General features: G+C 41.1%; 1 pseudogene; it reads right to left on the reverse strand.

Annotated features, from left to right (window-relative positions):
- Positions 1-6,539: 6,539 nt before the first annotated feature.
- Positions 6,540-6,652, reverse strand: LOC132061654 (5S ribosomal RNA; annotated as a pseudogene).
- Between the last annotated feature and the right edge of the window lie 6,692 nt (positions 6,653-13,344).

Here is a 13,344-nt window from a genome sequence, read left to right on the forward strand (position 1 = left end):
CATGATTCATGAAAATTTGCGAAGTGCAATCAATGCCGTATACACGGATTTAATCAAGGTTCTTCCGACCGAGTCACACGCTACGAGCTCGCCATGGCCCTTCGTGTCGTCGACACCTAATTTTCACCGCATAGGACACGTATTTTAATTCTCAAAATTCTCAAGTCAAAGACGGAGGCGAGGATGCACCTTCAAAATTAAAAATTTCAAAAAATCGAGAAAATTACAAAAATTGAAGTTTAATTATTATTTTTCGCAAAATTAGCAATTACGAAGTTACGAGTTATTTATTGTCACAAACGTGATTTGAATGTAACGACCCGTTTGGTCGTTATAGTTCTTTGCCACTTTCGCCCGCTCCCGAGCATTGATTGGCTCACTTTTGATCTAAGGGACCGTTGACATGCTTCCCGAGGTGTCTAGATCGGGATTCGGGCAACTTTTGGAAAAATATAGACTTGAAGTGAAAAAAGGTTGACTCGAGGTTGAATTTTGGGTAACACGGACCTTCTTCGAAATTTCGTCATTTTCGAGAGGTCCTTATGGTCGTTTAGAACCGTATATATTTGGTTCGATTTCTAATTCATTCGATATGCATTCTTGGACTTTTATGGGAATTAGGAATTCAAAGATCGGTGGTTGACTCGGTCAACGAGACCGTTAGAATTCGGAGACATGTGCGCGTTCGTAGAGCGTTTTATGTGGGACTAGGTGTCACGACCCAACCCATGGGACGTGACGAGTGCCCAACCACCGCCGACCAGGCACCCCTAACCTCGTACTTGCCGTATATAATGGATAACTCCGGTAGCCTATTTCTGGGTCTCATCCGAATGATAGCATCTGCTGTAAGATTTGCACAATAAACTCTACCTCAACAACTCATAACAATCCATATGGATATATATCTATATAGGCATGCATGCAAAGGATGACAACACAGTCCATCATGGCTATTACACATACAAGACATAAAATAAGAGGCTAAGAGATACGAAGCTGCGCACGCTCCACCATAACAAGCGTCTATAGACCTCTCATGGAATATAACCGTAGAAGAGATAGGACAAAGACCTGGCGTACCCATATATCTACATAGCAAAATGGCATACTAAAAAGGGCCGCAACTACGGACCAACGGAGCGCACGATCGCGGCCGGGCGAGATCCCGTCGGTCCGACCGTCCGTTTGGCTCCCTGATCCTACGGGTATGAACGCAACATCCACAACAAAGGACGTCAGTATGAATAGTGTACTGAGTATATAAGGCATCAATAACAATATAACAAGAGGTATGGAACATAACATGAGATAAAGAATAACATGTGCATCCGATTGTCTCTTAAGGCGAGATATGCATTGCATCGGTTTTATCTTCTTTCAAACAATATTATAAATACATACAGTAAATTTCGCTCGACCATATATAGGTACGGTTATATGCTGCCCGTCCATTTAGGCACGGTGTTATCATCATTAGCCCGCGTCCAGTCCTCCCGCGTCCGGGGTAATCATAAGTCGCCCACCGGCAACGACGATGGTCTCCGCCCGCCGCCCGATCGCGTGCGGTGTTATCTTGCTCGCCCATGTAGGCACTTTGATGTTATTAAAATACATACATAATTATAAAGCATCGCAGAGCCCAATTAAAAGCTTCAACTCTATCGGAGCCACGTAAGGTCGGTAACCTCTTATTTATATTATGGAGTAATCATCATCGCTATATCTCACCTCGTTTAGGAACTAGTACTGCGAGTTGAGATGGCCAACAATGAATAACATCAAGAAAATTATGGAATAAGATCATTAAGCTCATAATAGCATCACTTCATAAGCTTCGGAATCTCTAGAAGTGAAATCATCATCAGCATCATTATCATAGAACACATCTTATCTCTTTCTCATCGAAATGTAGAATCTTTTATCTTTCAACTTTGGGATGTAAGAAGGTCATGGGGATATAGAATCATCATCATTAACTTAATAAAACATTCAAAGTCTTTAACATTATAAGAAACTCTTGGAATCATGAATCTCTAACATTTGAGGATAAGGAGGCATTATCGAAAACATCTCATCTCTAGTATCATAAGAAGCTTTTAAGAATCGTTTAACTTCTAACTTTTGGAAGTAAGAAGGTTATGGAAACATATGTGAAATCATAACATAGGAGTCATGCCTTTTGAAAGAAAAGGGATAGCCTTAACATACCTTTCGGCCTCCTTGGCGATTCAACGTTTATCCTTCCATGCTCGTAAATCTACACATAAACCATTCTTACTATTGTTAGGCTCAAAATCATACGTCCATCTCAAATCCTTAATTTAATTCCATTTAGAATCTTCCAAAATTCGAGCAGCATCATCCTTGTTTCTATGCTTAGACCGAAATCACAATTCAACAACCAACAACAACAACAACAATACCAACATCAACAACATCATTACCAACATCATTATGTTCCATAAAACATGTCACACGATGTTTTCCAACTTCAACTAATCGACTCATTATACGACTATTTAATAGTTCTACCTTCGTAAAAACCATAATCAATATTAATAAGAAGAGATTCATACCTTTCTCCCACTATAACCGCAATACCTTCGCTTTTCTTCTGAACTTGAGCAAAGACTCGTCACTATAAGATTTTTATAATCGCAATCAGACAAATAGCCGCTTAATTCTAGATTATACTTGATTTACGTTAAAATTTGATGAGTGGAAGTTGGTGAAAGTTTCGTGAGGTTTGGAGGGGCTTAGAGGATGTATCAATGAGAAAATAAGGGGGGTAACCTCTTTTTATAACGTGTGAGGCTCGCGTTGCCAAACCTAAAAATTGCTCAACGCGTTCGCGTCCCCTAGTGGCGTGAGCACCGTGGCCGACCGAGTCCGACACTTTCGTGCCATTCCCTGGCGCATTCGCGCATACCATGTTTCTGCCACGGCCCCGCCAGCCCGACTTGTAACACCCATATCTCCTTACTCCGATGCCATACCGATAAGCGGTCTATGTGTAAGCCGGAAACTAGACTTAGTGAACTTCACTTTTGTGCTTTTCTTCGCCTTAAAAACTCTTGTATACTAAAAGATATTCTTCCTCCGCATTGGGCCAAAATTTCCCTTCACATTTTTTCCAAAGTTCCAACAAACTTAATTTCCTTGGTTCACTTGCCCTTCGATCCGTCCAAGGCTTATTATATGAACTTAAACCCTCATAACCATAAGATAAACACATATAATCTCATATGCCTCCTGAAAGGTAGCTCAAGGCTCAACACACAAAACTACGGGGTGTAACATTCCTTCCCCCTTAAAACATTCGTCCTCGAATGTTGTAGTTGCGAATCCGTCAACGTTTCATTGACTTCTTCAAGTGATTGCCCTTTCCTAGACTTGATCGCCTTATCTTTTAGAATATAAGTTGGTCGTCTTTCTCGTCCCCTCTTTATCGCGCTATTCCCTAAATTCTATAACCTTCTGCTCTTATGTATGAAATCAGGAATTAACCAATACTGGGTTATCATTCTCCTTCCATTAAGGTGGTCCTGACCCGCAACTTCTATGGCTAACCATTGATTTGTAAGTACCTTTTTCTTACTTGCTGGTAGACAACTCTCTTATTCGACTATGGCGCCTTCCTTTGCTTACTTTTTTGGTACTAATTTGGGGCCATCCATTTTCATACTCGTATCTCGCATACGTACCACATCATCTCTTTGTGGTTTATTAATCGTACCTCTTGAGTCTCCACAAGCTCATCATAGTCATTTTTACAATAGTATATTATTACCGATGAACCCCTACTCTTAATAGTTACTTACCTCGACTATCCATTCAAATTTCTTCCAAAACCAACTATAACAATGTCCTCAACACGAAATCCAAATACGTACACACCTAATATTTTCTCGTAGCATGTAGACACTGATGTTGAATTAATACTCATAGTTCAAACTAATTCATACTCCAAATATCTTCGAACTCATATTAAAACTTTTCCTCTTGATTTCTTCTCCATAAATCTTGCAATGTACTTACCGTCATAGAACTTAAGAAACTCACTTTACTACCACTTTCTTCCAACACGAGTACCTTATTTTGAGGTCCGTAGCACCATTGATCATGCAATAAGCCTTCATTCTTTGTTGACTTTCTATAGCTATCCTTATATCATTTTTCTTTATTGGCCACTTCTTCGCGGTGGTTGTTCACATAATGCTATAATACGCGCTCCCGTATTTGGTATTGCTGGCGACTTGTGAGATACTTTCTAATCCTTGGCGATGCTGCCATCTTACTACCAATAAGTCCATAGCCTTTTCATTTGGAAATTGTCGTACTACCTATAATTACCCTATTTTCCAAGATTCTCAGTTGTCCTTGGTATTCATCCCATTCTTCTTCTTCGTCTGGGTGCCCTGCAACCCTTTCTCTCCTCTTTATTACGCTTCAGAATATGTCACTGCGTATTTAGATGCGGTCCAATTTCTCTGGCACGTGCGATTCGACCCACAGTCTAGAGACATTATATCTCATATTAAAGAGAATCATTCTTTCTTATTTGTTAATCCCCTTACTCTTCTATCATACTTTTTTTCTTTGTTTTCCATACCGCCCATAATATACTTGTTCCCAATTTGTTTCTTCTTTATCCCGATACATTCTCAACATATCGCAAGCATCTTGAACTTTGGCTTCTTCGAGCTATTACATTTCTTTTCTTCGAAAATTTGGGAGTGTCGCCAGTTCCTCGTGGCTAAGTCTGCTTCTCCCCCTTCCCAAGGATGTTCTTGTACACCAATAACCTTTGAATAGTATTCATCTGGTGGATAATCATCTAGTCGACCTTAACGATCCTCCCACTTCTCGATTTTTTTTATAATCTTTAGGAAATTCTTTCGTCATACGGCTTGACTTATTTGCCTTTCTACTAGTTGATGTCTTTGTATTCAATCGACGTACCCATGCATATCATACCCACTTGAGATGCCTTCTTTGTTGTCTTTCCACTTCTACCTTTTGTGACTAGTAATCCCCTGGTCTGATGAGTTAATGGGGATAACGAAACTCATTAGGCTCTCTTTAGGGAATATCCGATTGTACCGCGCTCCTTAACACCCTTAAAATTATTCTTGCTCTGGGTTCCCAATTTCGATTTATGTGTATATTATACCATTAAGGTTAATATTCCACACCGTCCATTCCCACGATTCATCCCTTCATCCGCTTAGTTCATTTGTCCGGTAACTCTCCTTAACTACTTGTCTGCATCATAGCTATGCATCGTAATTCTTCCAGTGTCCTGCCGCTTCTTGTACTTATCATGAAATTCTTTCAAAGTACGCTTCTTCCCTTCTTCTTTTAGTCAAGCCTTCATCTTTCTTTCGCTACTACGGTTAGTTCATGTTTGTAAATATTCCCCATGTATCATTATTTCCTTTAAGATCGAATCTCTATACTCTTTACAAAGGTTCTTATCCCATGTCACTGATATATTGCCTCCCAGTCAGCTTTGTTAACTCATTATCCTCTCTCTTGTCCGTAGTGATTGCTCGACTTCCTTCAACCAATCCGTTAGTGTACCCTTCTTACTTTCTTCCTCAGGGGTTTTGAGTCCCTTGACTCCTGATGCTCTTCTCCACTTGCCATTTTATAAAATTGGCTCTGGAGTTCATAGAATATCCTTTCAGAAATGTGAATCCGTCCCATCTCTAAGTCATCTTTTGGAAGGGCTCTTCATTTCCTAGGTAATCGTGTCAGTATAACTGCATATTTATCTCTTCAAATGCCCTTCAAGAGTCAGAAACTCTTTAGCCTTTTCGCAAAATCCTGCTTATCATTTCCCAATTCGCGTCCCTATTCGTTATTACTGCCCTTTAATCCTATTTATCAAAATTTATTTCCGGGCCCTATACATTCGTCCCTTCGTTCCACCCTACTATAATCCATTCTTTCCATATTCTTACTTTTGAAATTTGCTCAAATGGTCCCTTACCTCCACCGTCATCCTAACTCTCTCTCTCGGAGGCTTTACTTGACCTTCGTTAGCAATATACTTCCCTTGCTCAGACTCCTCCTTTTCTCAAGGCATCCTAATCTTCTTACTTTTGTATCCCCGCTTTCTTCTTTTCCCTGGTGTTATTGCATCAAGCTTATCTAGCTCTAATCTTTAGAGAGACTAATGTCACCTTGCCCTGTAGCACTTTCCACTTGGACTTCAATGCCCTGTTCAATCAGTACCTTTAACATATCGCAACGTCGATTATCGGGCACACATACTGGTTAACATAACCACGCTTAAGATATCGTGTGCGTCTTTTCTTAACACCTTACGTATAAGGTATCCCCTAATACTACTGAAACCCGTCCTAGTTCTATAGCTGCAATACATCTTCTCTCTCTTTGTCAAGTCGGTCCGCCTTATCTCTTGCAATCATTTAGAGTCTCCAACCATGAGTTTCACACGCTTCTAATCTCCCTCAAGCTGTTCGAGTTCCTCATCCTTCTCTTACGTCTGAATATTTGTTTGTTTTCTTTGTTTTTTTTTTGCACACTTCCCAGGGGGTCACCCATCCTAGTGCTACTCTCACCCTAGCACGCTTAACTTCGGAGTTCTGATGGGATCCGGTGCGTTAGTGCTGGTATGATCGCATCTATCCCGCTGCATGGCCTTTATCACATAAACTAAAATAATTTGAAGTTCTACGGATCCCAATAAAATTCCCGTATTGCATCTCTCTCTGGATTGGAAAGGTCCTTTACTCTCCTGGCCGAGCAAAAGCTGGCTTAGCCTTCAGAACTCCCAATAACAACCGCCAATCAACACACACAACTATCTTCCATTCCTAAATTTAAGATTCCTAGTAGTGGCCAAAACATCTTAGTCGCAGTTTTCCATAAGTACTTTGGTTATCGGTTCCTTTAATATTCCCATCGGCCAACTATTAATGATATTCTACAATAATTGTACGCACATAAGAAATTTCAATGAAAGACTCATATACCTGTAGTTGGCCTATCCTGCTCCTGGTCTGGAGGGTTGTAAAGTGAATTATCCTCCTCAGCGTCCTCTCGCCATCTACTGGTCTGTCCCTCCTCATCTCTCTCATCCGAATCCGAGGAGTATGAATATCTTGGAAACTCCTGATTTACCAAAGGCCAAGATAAAGGGCTAGAATAATCAGTAACACTCACAGGCGTGGCTGCCCTAACATAATGCTCCACCATAGGAGAAGCTGGAGGGGTCAACTCTGGTAGAGCCTCGGGAGCCTCCACCACCGGCACCTCATACGAACCCTCAGACGGGACAGTCTCATATCTATCTTCCGACGGGTCCTCCTCCATGGAAGTCAGGAACTCTGGGGGGATTGTTGTGGGGTCCTCGGAAGGGTCTGTCTCAATAGAATAGCTAGGAGTCCTTCTGCTCGGTCCTGGAATCTAGGGTCCCGAATCCACCCTGGGGGCCTTCCTGGCACCCCCACTATCTGAAGTCAATCTCTTCATCTCTCGTCAAACTGCCTACCTACAGAGAAAGAAGGTCAGAAATGAAGTTTCCTAGACTCGGGCTCTATCGCACGATATAAGATAGAAGGGAAGGTCAATGATTCCTAAATGTCCCGCAGCCTCCTGTTTATAAGTGTGGCTGGCTTCACACCCATAAACAAGACTCTACTGGACACGGTCTGTAGACAACCCTAGGACAAACTGCTCTGATATCACTTTTACCATGACCCAACCCATGGGCCGTGACGAGTGCCCGACCACTACTGACCAGGCACACCCAACCTCGTACTTGCCATATACTGGATAACTTGGTGGCTCATTCCTAACTTATATCTGAATGATAGCATCTGCTGTAAGATGCGCAAAATAAACTCTACCTCAACAACTCATACAATCCATATGGATATATATCTATATAGGCATGCGTGCAAAGGATGACAACACAGTCCATCATGGCCACTACACGTACTGTACATAAAATAAGAGACTGCAAGCTACAAGATGCTCCCACCATAACAACTGTCTATAGACCTCTATGGAATATAAACTGTAGAAGAGATAGGACAAGGACCTGTCGTACCCACATATCTACATAGCAAAATGGCATACCAAAAAGGGCTGCAGCTCTGTACAAATGGAGCGCACTGACTGCGGCTGAGAGAGATCCTACTGGTCTGAATCGTCAAGCTGGCTACCTGATCCTGCGGGCATGATCGCAGCGTCCACAAGAAAGGACGTCAGTACGAACAATGTACTCAGCATGTAAGGCATGAATAACAATAAAACAAGAGGTATGAGATAAAGATATAACTTGTGCATCTGATTGCCTCTTAAGGCAGATGTCATGTATGCTAGTTTTATCTTCTTTTAAACAAAATTATAAATGCATAAAAGTAAACTGCCCGACCATATAGGTACGGTGTTATGCTGCCCGGTCATTTAGGCACGGTGTTATCATCATTAGCCCATGTCCAGGCCTCCCGCATCCAGGGTAATCATAAGCTGCCCACTGCAGTGATGTGTTTGCGCGGCCGCCTATTGGGCAGAGCGGTGTTATACTGCCCGGCTATGTAGGCACGGTGTTATCAAAATACATACATAATTATAAAGAATGCATGAGAGCCCAATTAAAAGCTCGGTGAACCCCGATTTATATTATGGAGTAATCACTCTACCTCGAACGAACAAGTATCATGAGGTGAGATGGCCAACAATCAAGAAAAATTATGAAATAAGATCATTAAGCTCATAATAGGAACGTAATTAATGACGCAAGGTCGTAACCTCTCGATTTATATTATGGAGTAATCATCATTATATCTCACCTCGAACGAACATAGATGGCCAACAATGAATAACATCAAGAAAATTATGAAATAAGATCATTAAGCTCATAATAGAATTGTTATATCCCGTATTTTGTACGTCGGGACATTCCGAGCTAACCATGAAAAGTTAAGGACAAGGCTATTTCGGGATACGAGATTGAGACTTTTGACATCCGATTTTATTTTAAGGCATAAATTGCTTATGTTTTTATTGGTATGGAATATTAAAGAAAATTTGGGGTCAAAAGTGAAGTTCGGGAAGTCTAGTTCCCAACGCAACAAACCGCTCCTCAATCGGACATCGAGGTAAGGAGATATGGACGTTACAAGTCGGGCTGGCAGACAGGAAAATGGTCTGCGCGAATGCGCCAGAGAGTGGCGCGAACGCGCAGAAGGCCAAGGGCCAATACAGCGCGAACGCGCCACTAAGGGGCGCGAACGCGCTGAACAAAATTAAAGGACTCGGGTTCAAGATGAAGGTCATATTATAAGAATGTAATAATAACATATATATGACATTTGGAGACCATACGGGATGAATTGGTTCATATGGCACTTAATGGGAAACCCTCGTTCTCTGCACGCTAAGTGGGGCCCACACGTCGGAGTTTTATAAAGGACATATGAAGAGACATATGAGTAGTACATGAAAGGTTGAGCAAGTCCTAAGAAGGACCCATAAGCCAAATATGGGCATAAGCCTTCCAAAAGGGCGATTTAAGGAAACATTTTCAGATGATCTGACTTGGAGGGGTAAAAACGGTATTATAAGTTTGGAATTTAGAAAAACACAAAGAATGAAAGTTGTATATAATTGAAAGATCTTTCCAACCATAGGTCGTGGGCCCTCACACGATATCGGGATCAAGAGTTATGACCTTTTTACTGAACGAAGGTACAGTCAGAAAAATTAAGTCAGCGCGAACGCGCCCAAAGGGGGCGCGAACGCGCTGAAGGGTCGGTCCAGGCACAACCTGGACCATTCTATAAAAGGGAGAGGCCCCTATTTTCGTCCCAAATCACCCCAAACACTCCCAAAAACTCCAGAAAAATTCCCCAACCTTCCACCACCAACTTTTAGCCCAAAATCCGGGTATAATTCCCAAATTCCGGTCCAGACAGCGTATAGTTGCAACTACAAAATTGTGTATTAATACGTTGTGGCTTAAGTTTAAGGTGAAGGAGTGAATATATAGCCTTATTATCATGGGAAAGGTATGAATCTCTTTCTATTTGTGTTAATATTGATTTATTTACGAAAAAGGAGCTGTAAAATTGTTACAAAATGGTTCTGTGATGGAATTATGGGACAAACACCATATGGGGTGTTTATGAAGTATTTTAAAGTTGGAAATATTATGTTTAATGTTGGTATTGTTGTGATTGCTATTGGTTGTTGAATTGAGGATTCGGGCTAGGCATATTTACGGGGAGATCTTTGCCCAAATTTTTATAAATAAAGTGCTAGCCTAGAATTGGATCCCTAAGTGTGTATGACTAATGTTTGGCATCTAATGACGTTATTGTAGATTTTGAAGAAGCCAAGACGTAAGTTTGGATTAATTTAGGAAGCGGACGAGGTATGTAAAGCCTAACTTTTCCTTCTCTTGGCATGTCTTGATTGTATGTAGGCTAGAACACGAGTCTCGGGGTAACTCCACTCTTAAGATCCGAGCCGTATACGATTCTTGTTTCCTTCGGATGTCAATGTTCTTGATAATGTCAAACTATGGTTCATAAGTCTTTTGTATAGTTGGATTTCAAGTTTTGCATAAAGAATGTTGCTTTTAAAAGGTTTCGTAACTACGAACAATCGTAACTTTCATAGACGAGCTCGGATCGCTTCGAAACGTTCGCGGGAGATTCTATAATGGATAAGGTCTCCAACTTTCATAAATGGACCCGGATTGGTTCGATACTCGTCCGTGGGCCCCGAGACTCTCCTTTGTGTAGTACTAATGACTTTCGAAAGGATTGAGTATAATTGTTGTCTTAAACTTCGGACGTTGACTACTTACTTCTCTAACGACTTTATAATGATGATTATGCCCATAATTTCCATAAGCTATTTCCTATGGTTTGATACGTGTCTACGAGTCCTAAAGTTCGATTTGATATGTTCTCGAACGACGTACGAAAGAAATTTGATTTGACTATCGTTTTGATTCTTAAATGATGACTCGTTTTGGATATTTTATTGAGTCTTTGAAAGTGTTTTAAAGCGCATATAGTTGCTCACGACTCTGCTCGTGCATATGGTTGTTACATCCTTCACCGAGTCCCGGGCCGGTTATGTATCGTGCGCACTATGTTATTTTCCGGTGTGATGTTGTGTTACGGTTCACCGAGCTCCTCGCTAGAGGGCCGGGTTCCGTTTATATTGGTGTTATGTTGTGTTATGGCGTTACGGTAGGCTATGATGTGTTATGGGGATATGTCGGGTTACGGAGATATGAAACCTTCTGGTGTGATGTTGTGGCGTGGCGCCAACGACAGGCGGGCGACCACCGTTCTAAGAGCCCTATGCATGATTTGTATTTTTATGAGTAAGCATTTTGATATTTTGAATATTGCATTTACTTTCCGTACTTCTGATTTGACTGTGATCTTGTTTACTATATTTCATGCTTTGCATACTCAGTACATATTCGTCGACCCCCTTTCTTCGTGGGGTTTGCGTTTCATGCCGCGCGGTACGGATACTTATCCGGATGATCCACCGACTTAGGATTCTGTTCGGTGACTTGGAGCGCTCCTTGTTCGGAGCCTACACTTGATTCGGATTCGGTTATTGCATATTTGTATATATGTTTGTTCACGGGTACGGCGGGGCCCTGTCCCGTCATATGATTTTGTTATGACTCCTAGAGGTCTGTAGACATATACGTGTGGGTTATGGGTACTCACTATTCAGTCGTGTCTGTGTGATTTGTGATTTGGACGTCCCCCTATGCTATGACAGCCTTATCGGCTTATATGTGATACTATTTTCTAGAAGTTATGACAGTGATATGTATATTTGTATATTTGTGACAGCTTCGGGGCGACGTTCCACTTTTCTGTAAATATATGTTATTTGTACACGGTATAAGTTATTCGTACGCTATTTCTGATTTGGGATACTAGGTACGTACGAGTGCCCAATTCGGGCACGAGCCGCGGCCTACGGGGTTGGGTCGTGACAAAAGTGGTATCAGAGAGGTTTGTCCTCGGATTGTCTACAGACCGTGTCCGCGAGAGTCTTGTTTATGGTGTGAAGCCGGCCACACTCATAAACGAGGAGGCACGGGGCATTTAGGAATCAGTGACCCTTTTTCTATCTTAGATCGTGCGATAGAGCCAAGTCATAGGAAATGAGATTCTCCGTACTAACCTTTAATTTCAGTAGAGTGACGATATCGACAGAAGGAAGCGATTGACGACATTGGAAGATACAAAGCACGCAGGTAAGCAAAGGTACGGAAGACATGTGTCGGCTAAGGCATTAACGTATGATTGAGATGTGAAGTCCAAAATTTTCAGAAAAAAAAAAAAAAAAAAAAAAAAAGTAAATAAGGAAGTGTAGCAGTTGCGGTTCGAATTGGACACATGGGGTAAGTCCCTCGTTTTCATACTGTTATTGATACTGGGAGCCCTGTGTGGCTGTGATATGACATAATATGTATATATACGTGTTGGCCCTGTGAGGCATTGTTGGTATTTCCTGTGTACAGGTTTTGAGATAGTAAGAGATATAGAGGAAACTCTGCCGAAATTTTTCCAGAAAATAAAGGAAAATGAGATATAGGGTTGCGGTATGTTTTGAAAGGTTGTGTCAATAGTAAGGATAGAATTTGACTAAGTTGCAAGTATGGCTAACCTGGAAAAATAAGTTAACTGCTGAGTTGGCGACGATAGTAATTAGGAGGTTGATATTGATATGGTAAAAGGAATTTGGAAAAGGCTCGCGATGGTAAGAGATGATTTAGAAGAAGTTGGCAAATTATAATAGAGTGTCATATTAAGGTACCAACTGAATTGATAAGCAGGGGATAAATTATGACGAGTTTATAATTAGAAGAAATAATAGTATGATTGAGACCAGAATATAGAAAAACAAAAAGAGATTGTGACGGATATGAATGTACCGACAAGACACTTGTGAGATATTAAAGATAAGATTGACCGGAAAGGGCAAAAAGTTAAGAAGTGCGACACTATAAGGCCGATTACGAACAAGATATTATGTGAATATAGTAAGGAATGTTATGAAAATGAGCAAGGCTTAGCGAGGAAGTGACTAATAGATATGACGTGATCTGTGTGACTCAAGTATGAAGGTGAGTTAGTGGAAAAAAAAAGGAGAGGAAGAGGAATTTATGAAGTTCTTCTACAGGGAAAGTATAGAATAGAAGTTACGAGATAACGGAAACGATAGCGAGCACAAAAAAAATAGGGAGGAAGAGAGAGGAGGAGATGAAAAGAAAGGTAAGTAAGATAACAGTGCAGTAATAGATGGCGACATGGGTAG

The sequence above is a fragment of the Lycium ferocissimum genome, chromosome 6 (genome assembly GCF_029784015.1).
Source record: "Lycium ferocissimum isolate CSIRO_LF1 chromosome 6, AGI_CSIRO_Lferr_CH_V1, whole genome shotgun sequence".
Classification (NCBI taxonomy): Eukaryota; Viridiplantae; Streptophyta; class Magnoliopsida; order Solanales; family Solanaceae; genus Lycium; species Lycium ferocissimum.